At 32.0% G+C, this 16744-nt stretch overlaps 1 long non-coding RNA gene across 4 annotated transcripts in view; it reads left to right on the top strand.

Annotated features, from left to right (window-relative positions):
• LOC134759115 (uncharacterized) overlaps positions 1 to 16744 on the top strand; it is an 891009-nt gene that overhangs the window by 431546 nt on the left and 442719 nt on the right. For all 4 annotated transcript variants that reach the window (XR_010135030.1, XR_010135028.1, XR_010135029.1 and 1 more), the window contains one exon: positions 12753 to 12844. This is a non-coding gene — a long non-coding RNA (uncharacterized lncRNA). The remainder of the gene's footprint in view (positions 1 to 12752; positions 12845 to 16744) is intronic.

Genomic DNA, 16744 nt, shown 5'->3' on the forward strand with positions numbered 1-16744 from the left:
TGTATTTTAATTCACTTTGAACTATTTATGGATCTCTTAAATGAGAGTGGCTTGTTAATTTTCTTATGAAGTACATGAAAAACTAGTCCCAATAAGACATTAGAATAAGATTTATAAAGACTAAAACACTTAAACTCTACTTGAGTTATGGAGATAAAGTGTATTGAATGCCTTATATTTTATATTTTATTTATATTATATAGTTATTTATATTTTATATTCGTATTTTACATTTGTATTGATAGGCTGGTAGTCTGTGTCTGATTCTTAGTGGGGATTGTTCTCTTAATGATTGTCTGTCACAACATTACATGTATTTTTCTAAATAACAGCATGTGAGGTAATTGTTCAAGCACTAAGGTCGGATATATAATAACCTCTGCAGAGGAGTCTGAAATCTGTTGCTTCCCACAGATTTCTCAAAGTCTTTAAATTAAATGGATCACAAAAGCAACAGCCAAACGTTATACAGGAAATTTTGTAAATTTTCCCTATGTTAATTTTTCCTCAAGCCAATTGCTCTTAATTTTAAATACAAATAAGACATTTGAAAATATTTTGAAGATAAGCGTATCTCTTTTCCTCCATTATATCATCCCATACAGAAACATTTAAACAACAATGAAATCCCATGTTTGTTTTTTTTGCTTTTAAAATATAAGCTACATGGGACCGGGCACGGTGGCTCACGTCTGTAATCCCAGTACTTTGGGAGGCCGAGGTGGTTGGATCACTTGAGGTCAGAAGTTTGAGACTAGCCTGGCCAACATGGTGAAAGCCCTTCTCTACTAAAAATACAAAAATAAGCTGGGCGTGGTGGCATGCACCTGTAATTCCAGCTACTCCAGCTACTCTGGAGGCTGAGGTGGGAAGATCACTTGAGGTGGGAGGATCGCTTGAATCTGGGAGTGGAGGTTACAGTTAGCCACGATTGTGCTGCTGCATTCCAGCCTGGAAGACAGAGCGAGACTCTGACCCTAAATAAATAAATAAATAAATAAATAAATAAATAAACAAACAAACTACGTGGTTGATGATAAAACTAAGTAGTTTTAATTATGAGACCAGAAAAGCAAATTTTACGTTTTGTGTAGTCAGGCTAGCAATGATTTTCTTTAAATTATCTAAATTAATTGAACTTACCACACAGATCAATCATCTAAATGACTGATTAAATTTTTATTGTTTTGACAAATAGGGCTAGGTGTTTTTGAGACATAGAGAACCTAACAGTGTACTAGAAAAGTGATCATTTGAGAAGCAGATGGAAATTGCTCAAAGCAAAAATCACATAATTAATTAATCAATTAGTATTTCTGGCACTATTCTGTAAGCCTATTTGGAAACAAAGGTGTTTAAATCGGTGAAAGACTGCCCTCTTTTCTCTATGTCCCCCAAAATTTTAACTCATTTGAATGAATTTCTCATTGTCTTAAAAATCACAATGGCTAATTGTGGAGATTGAAATGGTAACTAAATATCTTTTCTTTGCCTGATTAAACCCACAATATAAACAATGAACATATTTTCACTGAATATGTATTATTCATACTAAAGCCTGAAGGTTAAAAATTCATATTCTAATTATTATGCTTTCTGGGTTGAGTAATTTGGGTATTTCCATGAGTGCTGATCTCATAGTTCCATTGGTCTTTACATACAATTTTATATAGTCCAGAATATGCTTGTTTTATTCCACATGGTCAGTATCAAAGTTGAAGTGTTTGATTATAGGGACAATATAATAATGAATTTCTTACTTTAATACAAGTTAACTTCATTTATAAATACTATGCTCAGTATTACAAAAAGAAATTTTGTGTTTGGGGAAAAATCTTTTGTTTGAAAGACATCTATTTGCTAGTTTTATTTAATTCTATTATTACAAACTTAGAAATAGTCAAGTCATAATTACCAAACATGCTCATTCTGTGAGAGAAACATTATTTTATTTACTTTTAATTTTGTTATGAAGAGGAAGGGGAGAATCTTGGTGCACTATCTTCCTTTTTGTAGTTTCCATGGAAAGAAAAGGAGCATAGTAGTAGAATGATCTTGAAAGTGATTATTTAGTAAGATTTGAAATTGCCTGAGAGAAGCTTGAATATAAAAATTGGCATTATCCTTTGAACCATTTTTATATTGATATTAATACCAAGAAAATTCACATCTGACAACTTTAATTGGTAAAGCATCTCTGTGTTTAATATTTCTAGAGGGAAAGTAATAGATGATCCCTTGTGTATTTTATGCCTAGTCTATATTTGAGTGGCTTTGAATATGTGGATTTGGGTCTGGAAATGGATATAAATGATGTATTCTGTCTTATTTTTTACAACTTCTAATTTTCTTTTTTCAATAATGAGGAATCTAAATCATTACATTTCATCTTGCCTTTTTTGGTAAAGAAAATTCTATTTGTAGGATAGGAAAAAAAAATGTTTTTCAGGCCTTCAACTTTTCAGCTCAGTTACCCAGCTGATAAGATCTGTGATGTTTACCACTCATCCCAGGTATCCTGAGATATGAACATTTTTTCTCTTCTTATAAATGAGAATGTGGCTTATCTTATAGGAAACATCTTGACAGTTAATAAAAACTACATGATAATTTAAAATTCAAAATAGACCTTTATTTATGTCATAAAACATAATTCATCATGTTATCATACTTTTGGCTGAGCTGAACACAATTCAGAAGCAGTGAATATTTGTATCCCATTCTGTGACCAGTACTGTGATGCCCAAGTCTCTCCACTAAATGGAGTTTTAAAAATCTCTATTAAAATAAAATTTATTTCTGGCTCTGTATTCTGTTCCATTGGTCTATTTGTCTGTTTTTATGCAAGTACTGTACTGTTTTGATTATTATAGCTTTGTAATGTCTTCTGAAATCAGGAAATGTGATGCTTCCAGCTTTGGTTTTCCTTCTCAACACTACCTTGTCTATTACGCATCCTTTGTGATTCCTTGCAAATTTTAGAATTTTTTTTTTGTATTTCTGTGAAAAATGCTATTGGAATTTTGATAGGGATTGCACTGAATCTGTACTTTGGGTAGAATGAACATTTTAACATCAATTCTTCCAATCCATGAACACAGGATTTTTTTTCCATTTATTTGTGCCGTTTTCAATTTCTTCAATCAACATTTTATAGTTTTCAGTATAGAAATTTCTCGCTTCTTAGTGAAATTTATTTCTATATGTTTTATTATTTTTAATGCTGTTGGAAATAGGCTATTTTTTTATTCCTTTTTCAGTAAGGAAATAAGGGAACATGAGTGGAGCTGGAGGCTATTATTCTTAACAAACTAACACAACAACAGAAAAACAAATACCATATGTTCTCACTTACAAGTGGATGCTAAATGATGAGAACTCCTGAACACAAAGAAGGGAGTAACAGACACTGGACTCTACTTAAGGGTGGAGGGTGGTAGAAGGGAGAGTAGCAAGAAATATAACTATTGGATACTGAGCTTAATACCTAGGTTATGAAATAATCTGTACAGCAAACCCCTGTGACATGAGTTTACTTATGTAACAAACTTTAACATGTACCCCTGAACCTATAATAAAAAAGAAAATAAATGCAACTCATTTCGTACATTGATTTTGTATCCTACTGGTTTCAGTTCAATTTATTAATTCTAATAGGTTTGTTTTTTTTTTTTTTGAGACTTCATGGTTTTCTAAATGTAGGATCAAGTAATCTGCAAACAAGGATAATTTTACTTTTTCTTTTCCAGTTTGGATGTCTTTGGTTTTTCTTGTCTGATTGTTCTTGCTACTACTTTCAGTACTATATTGAGTAGAGTATTGAGAGTAGCATCTTTGCATTATACCAGATATTAGATAAATAGCTTTCATTTTCCCCCTTTTATTATGATTTTCACCAATGACTTTTATTATGTAGAGGAAATTTCTTCCATACCTATTTTGTTGACAGTTCTTAACATAAAAAAGTGAACTTTGTCAAATGCTCTTTCTCATTCTATTGAGATGATCATTTAATTTTTTTATTCTATTAATGCCATTGGAATTTTGATAGGATTGCACTGAATAATTGATTCCTTGATTAATTTGAAAATGTAAAGCAACCTTGCATCTCAGGGATTAACCCCACTTGTCCATGGGGTATAATATTTGTGATGTGTTTTTGAATTCAGTTTGAATATATGGTCAACTAATTTTTGACTAAGAAATCACAAAGGAGAAAATATAGTTTCTTCAATAAATGATGCTGGTAAAATTGTATATATGCTTGCAAAAGAATGAAGCTGGTGCAATGTTACACTATACACAAAAATCAACTCAAAATAGATTAGGGACCTAGATGTAAGACATGAAGCCATAAAGCTCCTAAAAGAAAACATAGAAAAATATTCTTCCTATTGGCAATGGCATTGTTTTTTGATATTTTTCCAAAAGCTCAAGCAACAAAAACAAGAATAAACAAGTGGGTTCACATAAAAAATATCTGCATAACAAAAGCAACAACACAATGAAAAGGCAGTAAAACCTAAATGAGATACCACCTCGCACCTATGAGGATGATTGTTATCAAAAAGACAAGAGATGACAAGTGATGGTAAGGATGTGGATAAATGGAAACCCTTGTGCACTATTGTTGCAAGTGTAAATTGGTACAGCCCTTATGAAAAACAGAATGAAAGTTCTTGAAAAATCAAATATAGAACTACCATGTGATCTGGTAATCTCTCTTCTCACTATGTATCCAAAGGAAATGAAATCATCTCATAGAGACAGCTCCACTTCCTTTCACTGAAGCATTATTAACAATAGCCAAGATGTGAAAACAAACTGTCAATAGAAGAATAAATGAATAAATTTTGATATATATACCTATAAACATATATACATATTTTTCTATAGATATACATAGATATTTCTCTGTATATAGTTATTTCTCTATAAATATATTTCTATATGTATACACATATATATTTCTATATGTATACGTATGTATCTATATATAAAATGGAATATTATTGAGCCTTTAAAAAGGAAATACTCCCATCATTGAAGACAACATGAATTAATGTAAAAGACAGTATGTTAAATGAAACAAGCCAGCTACAAATAGAAAAATACCCCATAATCTTACTAGGTGGAATCTTAAAGTCAAATATGTATAAACAGAGAGTGTAGAATGGTGGTTACCGGTTATGCATAAGGGGAGAAAATGGGGCTATGTAGGCTGAAGGGAACAAACCTATAATTACGTAGGACATATAAGTCTAGAGATCAATTGTGATGACTAGTTAATTATGTACTGTGTACTTGAATTTTCTAAGAAAGTAGATCTCAGATGTTTCCACTACAAAAAAGGTAACTAATGTGAGGTAAAAAAATATTAATTTGCTTGAGTGAATAAATTTTACTATGTATATTTATATCAAAACATCATGTTATGCATCTTAAATATGTACAATAAAATACATGCATACATTTAGAGAAAAACAAAAATGATGTCTTCTTTAAACTTGTCATTGTCTTGTCATATTATGTATCATAATTGCTTTCATTATTGAAGACCACACATAGCCACAACAGCAATGTGAAAACCATGAGATAATCACCTAGTTTCAGGGGATGTGTCTTGCTAGCTGTGTGCTAAATTAGACTGTCCTGAGAGACACTCTGAACTTCAACATTAATATTTCAACTGAATAGTAATAATTTTTAAATGGCCAGGACAACAAGCAATAAGTAAAGGTGTAAGAAAAATAGTGTCACCCAATACCTTACATGTAAACATTTGCATTTCTTTTCACTATTCAGATCGGAACCAAGATAAAAAGTCTTCAGTAGGCAGTTGTAGAACAGACATATTTGGATATATCCAATAAATGAATACTTAATTAAATAAAAAAGTATCTAGTCACGTGACTTATGACATTTTAGAATAAATTGACATAAGTAAGATGGCGGTCAGATATTAATAAATGAATGAAGGACAAGAAGAAAACAGATACATGGAAAGAAACAGTATAAAAACAATGCACATGTTGAACTCTATCTGAAATTAAAACACATTTGTCCATGGAAAATCTGTAAATGATAACAAATGCTATATATAGTATGATAATTTTTATAGGTGTTTATATTCTGATTTAAACACAGGCAGTGTGTTTGTCACAACATAGAAACAAGTAATGAAAAAATGAAAGGAATTGAAAAACTGCAGAATTATAAAATAGAGTTACATATATTTTTTTGTTTGTTTCTTAGCTAAAAAGATGATGGAGTGTCTAATAAAATTACCCTAAAAATAATTTAGTTTGGTTCCAATTTAAAGATTTTTAGTGTATAAAAACAGACAAATAGTGAAAATGGCAGGTAATAGGTTGTAAATATTGACAGAAGAAAGTGGCTATTATGCTCATCGGTGGTCAGTGTTAGTCATATTATTATATAACTTTATTAAAGATCTGGAAAAAGCACCAAATGAGATATTAAAATTTGTAAATGGCACTCGTTATAACTATTTGCTTATGACTCAGTAATTATTTTATTATTATTTGAACTTAATAACGACAGTTTTATGTTAATAGTGCAGAACTAAAATAAAAAATAAAATTGAACAATGAATTTAGAGGGCTGTAGAAATATGTAAGGAGAATACTCAAACATTTCTGGATAAACATAGCTCACATAACCTTTGATTCTATTTTCTTCTCAGAAATTTTATAGAATAAGTAAAGGAAGAAAGGTATATTTACATTATAGTAAGCAAGCATTTTCTTCTTTCCATATATCACTCTACAAAATTAATCTCCATTTTCATTCCAACTGAAGCAATGATAATAAAATGAATGGAGATATCTCTTTTATGTGGCACAAAACAAAGTAATAATAGTAGTAATGATCATGATAGAACTACTATTAATACTAGTCCCATTATTAGATAACACTTATTAATACCTTTGTATGTATCAGTTCTTATGTGGCATGCACTAAACTCACTTAGTCCTTGCAATATAATAATCACTTATTATTGTTACTTAAATTCTTATAGAACGTTTAACAGGAATCTAATAATTGGTTTTTGAGTATTGATATATCAAATATAAGAAGTCCAGACACCTAGGGCATTACAGAGTCAGATTGTGCATAGCTTTCCACTAACAGTATCTTTTTGAGAAATTTTATTATCGTAGCTCATGTCGAATGCTTCTACTTGAAGATTAATATTTGGGGGAAAAATACATTATATAAAGGAGACAGAAAACTCCTTTGTAAAACATGACATCTAATCTGTGCCCAAGGCTGAGAAATTGTGGTTCATTAGAATGATGACGTACAAATCAATCACTAGTAATTAAGCACTCATACCTACAACTGATAAATCGATATTGGTTTCAATATGAAATTTCAACATATGAAAACAGACTCATAGTGGGGAAACACAGCAGGAAATAAGTTGTAAATATAAAAGAAAATGGCCGTTATGCTGGTCAGAGGTCAGTGTTTATCATATTTGTCATATACTTTAGTCATACCCTTGTTAATACAGTCATAATACCTTGAGAAGATGCATTTGTCAAATTATTGCAAATTATATTTTTTTAGTTCTGGATATACATATAAAACTAAGGTTGATTACAACATGCATTAAATGGATACTTGATCAATTGCTTAGTTAATGCCAGATTGGCTATTATGGCATTCTGAGGCCAAACATTGAACATTTTAAAGAAGCTATAGAAATAACCAAAATTTTACTTCCTAAATTTATTAGCAATGTGTCTTAATGTATATATAAATGTATGTAAATAGTAAAATTTGCATTGTCTAAAGTGAATTAAAAATGTGTGATAAAGGCAATAAGGAAGGCAAAAAAGTTGTTCTTAGATTTTTAGAGTCGTCTTTAGTACTGTCTGATCCACTGGAGCATAAACAAATATTGTATTTTGCACAGGCATCAGTCATATTCTTAAATAGGCTATTTGCCAAGTTCATTTAAGTGATACTTCCATGAACTGAAGTTCAGATTTATCAACTATATATTATATAGATTTACTAAAATGTCATTTCAAGCATGTAGCCCTAGAGGTCACGCAATTTAACTGTCTTGCAGTTATAATAATTGATTATAGTAGAAGTCAGATGGCTAGTGTATGAAACTTATAGCCATAACTGAACTCCATTAAACACCTTCACAATGTCAAAATCAGTTGCTCCTAGCAGTGCTATTCCTGTTATCGTGTTGATCAAAAGGTAATGGGGAGTGACAAGCAATATCACAAACACTCCATTGTAAACAAAATATTCTTCAAACACTTAAATGGCTATGGTGATAGACTGTATCATAATAGCCAAATCCAACAGTCTTTTACAGCTTTCTGAATCACGCCTATGTTTTGCAGAAACAAATATTCTCCTAAGGACTTTAAATATAAGCTGGTAAACTACCTGAAGAATAAAAGCAAAGAATAGTTCATGTGAAAAATCAATGTGAGAAACCGATTTCCATGCACAACTTAAGTTTGCCTGGTTGTTTATATTCCCCATATAAATAACAATAACAATAATATTAATATATTACCTCCTCCCTGTTCAATAACATACTTTCAGTGTTGTATGAAATTAGGGTTTTCTCCTTGCTCCGAATGACTTATAACCTTTTCTTGTCACTGGACAATGCTACCTCATGTTTCATGGTTTGCCTCAAATGTTACTTTCCTTTTATTCCTTCCCCTAAACTTCTTCACTTCTAATCACAAATAATTAGCCTCCTATTTGTCTTTATAGCATTTCGTTTAATATCTATAATATAATAAAACCAAATAGCTCTATCTGTAACTCAAGACACAGCATGCTCAGCAAGTGCAAATTGAATTCAGTGTTTTTGTCTTCCCAAGCTTAATTGCTCATACTCTAATCAATTATGTAAGTGATTTGAATTACCATCTATCTCTCTCAGCCACCAAGTGAGAAACTTGGAAATTGTTAATAACCTCACTATGTTTTCATTATCAATTGATTTTTGTGAGTAAATCTTATCAGTACCTCCTTAATAAAGCATGTTTGAGCCATCATAACTTCTCTAGGTCACCTCTGCCCCCAGTATCAGATATCACTGGGCTTGTCATTGGCTTCTTCTTTTTTTTTTTTTTGAGACTGAGTCTCGCTCTGTCGCCCAGGCTGGAGGGCAGTGGCAAGATCTGGGCTCATTGCAAGCTCCGCCTCCCGGGTTCACCCCATTCTCCTGCCTCAGCCTCCTGAGTAGCTGGGACTACAGGCTCCTGCCACCAGGCCCGGCTAATTTTTTGTATTTTTAGTAGAGATGAGGTTTCACCGTGTTAGCCAGGATGGTCTCGATCTCCTGACCTTGTGATCTGCCCCCCTCGGCCTCCCAAAGTCATTGGCTTCTTTTTTACTGGGCTGTCTGAAAATTGTCTCTATTCACTTTACCATTTTTTCAATATAATTTTCCCAAAAAGCAAATATTATTTGATAACATTATTAATAAGTCTAATATAATATCAAAGTACTCATGGACTTTAAGCCTATTGCCTATGGGGTTAATTTTTTAACAGAAAATAAATATTGTTTCTCAAACTCAGCTCACACAATTTCCCAGTATCTTCTGTTGATACTTTCAATAAATCTTTTTGTCATTACTCTACAAATTAAATCATTCCTTTATATATCTAACAAACATTTATTGACTACTAATTATGTTGTGGGCATTATTCTGGGTTCTGAAATTAATGACGGTGAACCACATCCACAAGCTAACAGACATTACTTTTTCTCTCACCTTTCTCAGATTTTACTAAGTGTCACCTTCTAATTTAGGACTTCTTTGACATTCTGTTTAAAATTTCACCCCTCAAAACCCACGTTCTTTCCCTCTTCCTCATACAGCTTTTTCCCATATCCCTTTTAATTTTGAACCTACTATATATTCTAGATAGTTTATTTACACCCCTTCCTTGAGTGTAAACTAAACTCAATGAGGACTGACATTTGTGTTCATTAGAAGTCAGTAAAAACAGTGAATAACTCCAATATGTGAATGATTCTCAAAAAGAAATTAAATGTTAAATGACTTAAGCTGACATTTATATGGCCCTGTTACTGCTGTCTGAAGGGATATTTTTTTCTCCATTGCCATACTAAATGATCTGTTTTATTTTATTCACAGACATTAAGGATTTATATAAATTTCCACATCCCACTTTCTGTAATCCAATTAAATTCTTTTTATATGTCAAGCTTATGTTTCAGATATCTCCTTCTCTATGAAGCCTTGCTTCACATCCCTGGTAGAACTGCTTTCTTCTCTGTGGCATCAAATAATAAGTAATGCTTCCACAAAGACATCTATTATAGTTATATTAAATTTATTTTAATTTCATTTACAATTATGTAGCATTAGGTGTGGTGAAGAAAGGGTAAGCATGCATTAGTCTGCAAATAAGAATTTTCTAGTGAATACTGTTGATTTTTTTCTCCTAGAGAACACATGAAAAGGTCTTATTAATTTTGTGGCTCAGATGAGTACATTTTAATTTAAAATTTTAAATATTGATATGAAGAAACTTCTAAGATATACTGTTATAAAAAATTCAGTAAAGAATAATGTGTAAGTTTGCTTATGGAAAAACGTGAAGAAATTCTTTATTGCTTATTCTCTATACTTAAGTTTATTGAGTAATTTGAATATATTTTCTATATAATAAAAACAAAATAAACTCCAAAAAGAATACAGCTTCCCTCCCCCTTATGTGTGCTGGTCAGCAAAAAATCTAGAGATACATTTTGATTTCTACAAGTAAATTTTTTGATTCTTTAGGAGAGTTGAGCTATTAGTAATGAGCTGATAAAAATTACATATCAAGTCCTAAGGGAAAATAAGCATGTGTGTGTGTGCGTGTGTGTGTGTGTGTGTGTGTGTGTGTGTGTGTAGTACCCTTAGGAAACATTAAAATAATGTTCATTGAATTTAACAAATATTTATTGAGCTTCCATGCTAAGTGTTGAGTATATAGTTGTTAACCTAATATCTAAATTTTTGCCCTCTGGGAATTGCTGTCTATTCCAGAAAAATAAAAAAATTATAATAACTACATTAATACATAAATATTAAAATGAATAAGTGCAATATAAAGTAAGTGGTATTTCAGGAAAGCAGAGAGTGCTGCAATAGATAATGAGAGAACAGGTCTTTCTGAGAAAACCTCTCAGGGGAGATAGTATCTAAGATAGTATCTATACTGAAGCTCAAAAAAAATGACACGGAATCAGCCATGAATCAGGAGTCGAGGAGCCACGTTCCCAGGAGAGAATGAGTTGGTCAAATGCTCTGAGGCAGTAAGGAGATCACTGTGAATCCTCAGATGCTGGTGAGCAATGAGCAAGAAACAGAGAGTAGCATGAATTAAGATTGAAGAAGTTTACAGACACCAAATTCTGTAGGACCGTGTAAAACAAGGAAAGGAATTTGGACTTTACTCCAAGTTCAAAGAGGGATTACCTTAGCCGATGTTCAGTTCTTATAAATATTCCTGCAGGCAAACATGATGTCTTCCAATAGGTAAATGAATAAGCAAACTGTGAGATATCCATATATTAATAGTAAAATATTATTTGGTGACTTTAAAAAAACCATTTCTTCTCCAACTGGGGTAGGAAAAAATAATAATAATAAAAAGAAGTTGAAAAAAAGCTATCAAGCCATGAAAAGACAGGAGGGACCTTAAATGTATATTGCTAAGTGGAAGAAATGAGTCTGAAAATGCTATATTTTGTATAATTCTAACTATATGATATTCTGGAAAAGATAAGACTATACTGGTAGTGAAGAGATGACTAGTTTCCAGAAGTTCATGGGAACATGAAAGGGAAAGATAAACAGGTGCATTTTGGGGCCGTGTAACTATTCTATATGATACTGTAAGAGTGCATATGTGACATTATGCATTTTCAAAAACCTGTAGAACTGTACAACAGAAGGAATAAACCCTAATGTAAATTATGAACTTTAGTTAACAGCAATGTCCTATGTTAGTATTATGTAAATGCTATCTTATTTCTTCTGGATTAAGAATATATGTGAGTGGGTGTGGACATATGTGTGTGCACATCTGTACACCTGCACATTGTGGGTATAAAAATACAAGGGTATAGTAATAAAGTGTATTGTTATTGGCATCTGCATCCTGTTTATTCCACTGCTGTGTAGATCTAATATAGCCTCATGATTTCCCACATTTAAAAACATTTAATAATGATGGAAGAAAACATAACTAATGTAGCCAAGTTTTGAATCTTTAAAAGACAAAAGCCCAGACTATGAAAGCATCCTACATTTAAATGAAGGGTGGGGAATTAAAATATCGGCAACATCTTTAAAACTGCCTTTGCAAAAAAAAAAAATATAACTGAGAAAATTATTACAGTGAACGTGATCCGACCTAATTGACTCCATCTTGCATCTAACTTACAAGCTGTCCTTGTTCATTCCTGGGTGTAGACCAAAGTAGCTTTGGGAGGAATTTAATTTAAAGTTTAACTTTGAAACAAAGATGATAGCCCTCTCCTGAAATAAGCCCCCTTCTTGCTTGGGGACAAGTCTGCCTTTGTAGGACTAACAAATTAACTGCAAGACTAGAAATTGTGTTTTAGGAGTCATGCAGCTGGAGGCTGCATGATTCTGAACCTGCTCCTGGGGATAACATCACTACTGTAAAACATAAGATCAGTGCTTTATTTTCCAGACCTTGCATTCTGATGCACCAGTGGACACCGCTCAGACCAGCAATCTGGCTCAGCCAATTCTGTGATTCCTCCCAGCAACACAAGACAGCAGGTAAAACCCACTTCCGCTCCATATGATCTTACCTCTGAACTGACAAAATATCCTACCCACCAAATTATCCTTAAAAACCCTGATGCTCAAATTTTCAGAGACTGATTTGAATAATAATAAAACTCCAGTCTCCTACACATCTGGTTCTGCATGAATTAAACTCTTTCTCTGTTGCAATTCTCCTGTCTTGATAAATTGGCCCCGTCTAGGCAGTGGGCAAGGAGAGCCTATTGGGAAGTTATACCCTTATCTCTTGCTTTTGGTTCATAATATTCAATAAATATTTTTCCTTGTTTTGAGGAATGTAGAATATGAAATAATGGAGCAACAGAGTTTCTTTAATGAAATATGTGAATGAATATGTGAATATTACTGGAAAAATGAAATATTTAACTGATAAACTCTACTCGTTTGGAACACCATACTGCAAAGCAAATGATAATAATGTATTTACTCTTTCTATCTCATTAACTCTGACCTTCCATTAAATAGTGTCTGTATTTCATTTATCTCGAGTTACAAGCACATATAAAATGCTATTTTATTTTATTGAGAATCAATCTGTTTTTTGTTAGATACTATGCTTAGAGGTCTGTATGATCTTTTAATCTTTAAACAACCTTAGCAGATTGTATCAGTTAAGGTAAAACAAGTTTTGTTTCTAAAACAAAAGTAAAAATTCATGGTGGTTTAAACAAGAAAATTGAGATTTCTTCAACATAATAGACTGAGTATAGGTATTCCAGGATTGTTATGACAGCTTTGGGAAGTTAAAAATACAGGCTCCTCTTCTTTCTTTATCATCTTCAATCTGGCTATTGAATTGCCTCTATTATGCTTAATCCAGCATCTCACCCTGCATTTCATTTAGCAGGGAGGAAAGAGGGAAATTGGAAGGGAAGATGTTTCTTCAATTTACAGACTCAATAGGTGCCCATATCACTTCTAATCTCATTTCATTGATCAGTAATTTAGTAACGTGGGTATGCATAAGTCAAACAGAAATGGGCTGGGAGATGTGGTTTTTAACTCAGTTGCCATATAGCCAACAAAACCTCATGGCGTTCATTATTAAAGGAAGAAGGAAAGAGATAGTATTGTGAAAAAACTGACATCTTTGCTTGAATCCTTGCCTCTGGTCACCCAAATATCTATGCGTACCCTGTTTCCTACATGGCAATATTACCCTCTCTCCATAATGGAAAACACTAAGTCCCATCCAATTACTGAAACGAGCTCAATGTTCATGATAATTTTCTCTGTCAAATTCAGTGATCTATAAACTTAAAGAACGATACTAATTTTTCAACTCAAAAATAACAAGGTGAAGCAAAATCAAGGTAAATCTACCTAAAAGACTATTTCAGAAAAAAGAATGAATAGGGAACATGTGTAAATCACTGGTCTGCAGCAATTATCAAATATTTCTGGGCAAATTGTAAAATTTCCTGTCCTGGTAATGGGATAAGTTCCTTGGAAGCCTCTGGGGCTGCTTTATTGAGGGGGAATATCTTATTCATTATTTTCTGTGGTCACTGGATTTGTCTTGAAAAGGTAGACTTCCTAGAAAAAGTTGGACAGTCTAAACGTATTTTAAAAATGGTCATTTTGTCTACATAAATTTTACAAGTGAAATTGATGTAGTTCATAATTACCTGAGCATAGAATTTAACTTTATTTTATGAATAAGTGTTTGAGGGGCATATTTTACCACCAAATATTCTAGTATTGCAACTAAGAAGTAAATTAAGAAAAATTATATTTAACATATTTTAAACTTATTAGGTGAATGGTCTTCAGCAACTTCTCCTGTAGTTATCAGAGAATCAGCTTCAATGATTGATCTCAATTGGCCATTGTCAATTTCCGATGGCTGGCCACTATGCTCTTCATCTTCAAAGCTCTTGTCTCCTTTGCAAAACTTCTTGAAAAACCACTGCACTGTATTTCACTTAGCAGGAAGGAAATAGGAAAATTGGAAGGGAAGATGTTTCTTTCCTTTACAGATTAAATAGGTGCTCATGTCACTTCTAAACTCATTTCACTGAACAGAAATTTAGTAATATGGCCATGCATAAGTCAAATGGAAAGGGAGTTCATTAGGAGTTCCTGGGCCAAATAAAGGCGTTGACGTTGCAAGCTGTCTCCGCTGCTCTATGATGCATTTTGAACTCGAACAAGAAAATCACTAGAATTTGCTTTTTGTCTAACATAATTTCCATTGTCTAAAATAAATATAAAATAAACAGCAAGTAATGTCATTAGCAAAAAAAAGGAAAGTGAGAAATGTGTATTAAAGTGATATATAACATAGCCACAGTTAAGAATGAATTCCAGTATCAAACTGCAAATTTCAACAATGCAAAAACTGCAATTATGTATGCACCACCCTGATTTATTAACACAAATATAATTTATGTATGACAATATGTAATACTATACTGTATAGCAATATTAATATACTATATTTAAATATAATTTAGATACTAAACAAAAATTATTCATTATTTTAAAAAATCACATATTTTTATCTCAGTAGTGAGATTTAAGGGAATAATATTACATATTCATATCAGCTTTTATTTGATGCCCTAGTATTCATGTAGATATTAGCTATGAGCACAAATTTCTGACCATTTTCTTTGTTTCTTCCTATATAATTAAGTCCTGAACTACATGCTCTTTTGTTATAAATCTATTTTCTTATTATTCCCTTTTCAATTACATTTGGATCATTGTGTTGGTTTTCAAAAACTAGGTGTAAATGTAGAGTATCATATTTATTTTGGGATCTTCTGAGACAAGTAATGTGTAAACTATATTAACCCTTGGTTAACTGATGACTTCATTGATTTTGGAGGAAAATCCTATTATAGTCATAGAAATCACAAAAATGTTAACATTTTAAGTTTAACATTATTTATTTTCTTATTTATTTTGACCAGTTTTCATTAAAAAGCAAATAACAAAGAGTCCTGAGAAGGATTATTCTGATATTCTTTTAGCATTATATCTTGAGAAAATACACAAATAACATATGAAGATGAACATTTGCTAAACAATGAAGGAACAATTTAAGCTTTTGACATGGGTAAATATGGAAGTACAATATTCTAGATGTTTATATCCCCAGAGGATAAAAATCCTAATAAAAATTGTATTAAGTTGTTCTCCAGTGCCTTTTTTCCCATCCTACATAATTGTCATGTTCTATTCCTTCATTTTTCAATAATTTAACCCTAAAAATTTTGGGAAGAGAGCTGGCAATACAAATGATGTAAAAGTCTGTGATCCACTCTCATCTTTCATTAAATTAATTATAAAGACGAGGACAAAAATAGCATCACATAAAAACAGCAATAACAAGGATGGAAAAAATGTTTTGTCAGAAACTTGAAGAAATTAATTTTTTTAATATAAAGATCATCAATGTCAACTTTGTCCTATATCCTTATTACTTTATAAAATTGATTGCTTCTTTCAGCAGGAAAAATTGTCTTCACTACTTTCCAGCACACCACAAACATTTTGGTTCCTCTTTTATCTGAAATTCTTAAACAACTTCTTTTATCTATCTACACTCACTCCCTAAGTGACTCCAAGAAGAATATTGATTTTCAACACTGTCTATATGTATAGGTTACTTCCAAATTTATATCTCCAGCCTAAATCTGTCTCATAAACTTCAGACTCATACATATATCTATTTAATACTGTACTTGGATGTCCAAAATATTTTCAAAATCAATACAACCTCAACTAAATTCTTAATCTTCACCATTCAAGCCCACCAACATTTATATCAATTTAAGACGCTGGCAACTTTATACTTCCAGTTGTGTTGGCCCAAACACGTGGAGTCATCTTTGACTCTTTTCTGTCTCACAGTCCTCATCAAAT

This window comes from Gorilla gorilla, chromosome 7 (assembly GCF_029281585.2).
Source record: "Gorilla gorilla gorilla isolate KB3781 chromosome 7, NHGRI_mGorGor1-v2.1_pri, whole genome shotgun sequence".
Taxonomy (NCBI): domain Eukaryota; kingdom Metazoa; phylum Chordata; class Mammalia; order Primates; family Hominidae; genus Gorilla; species Gorilla gorilla.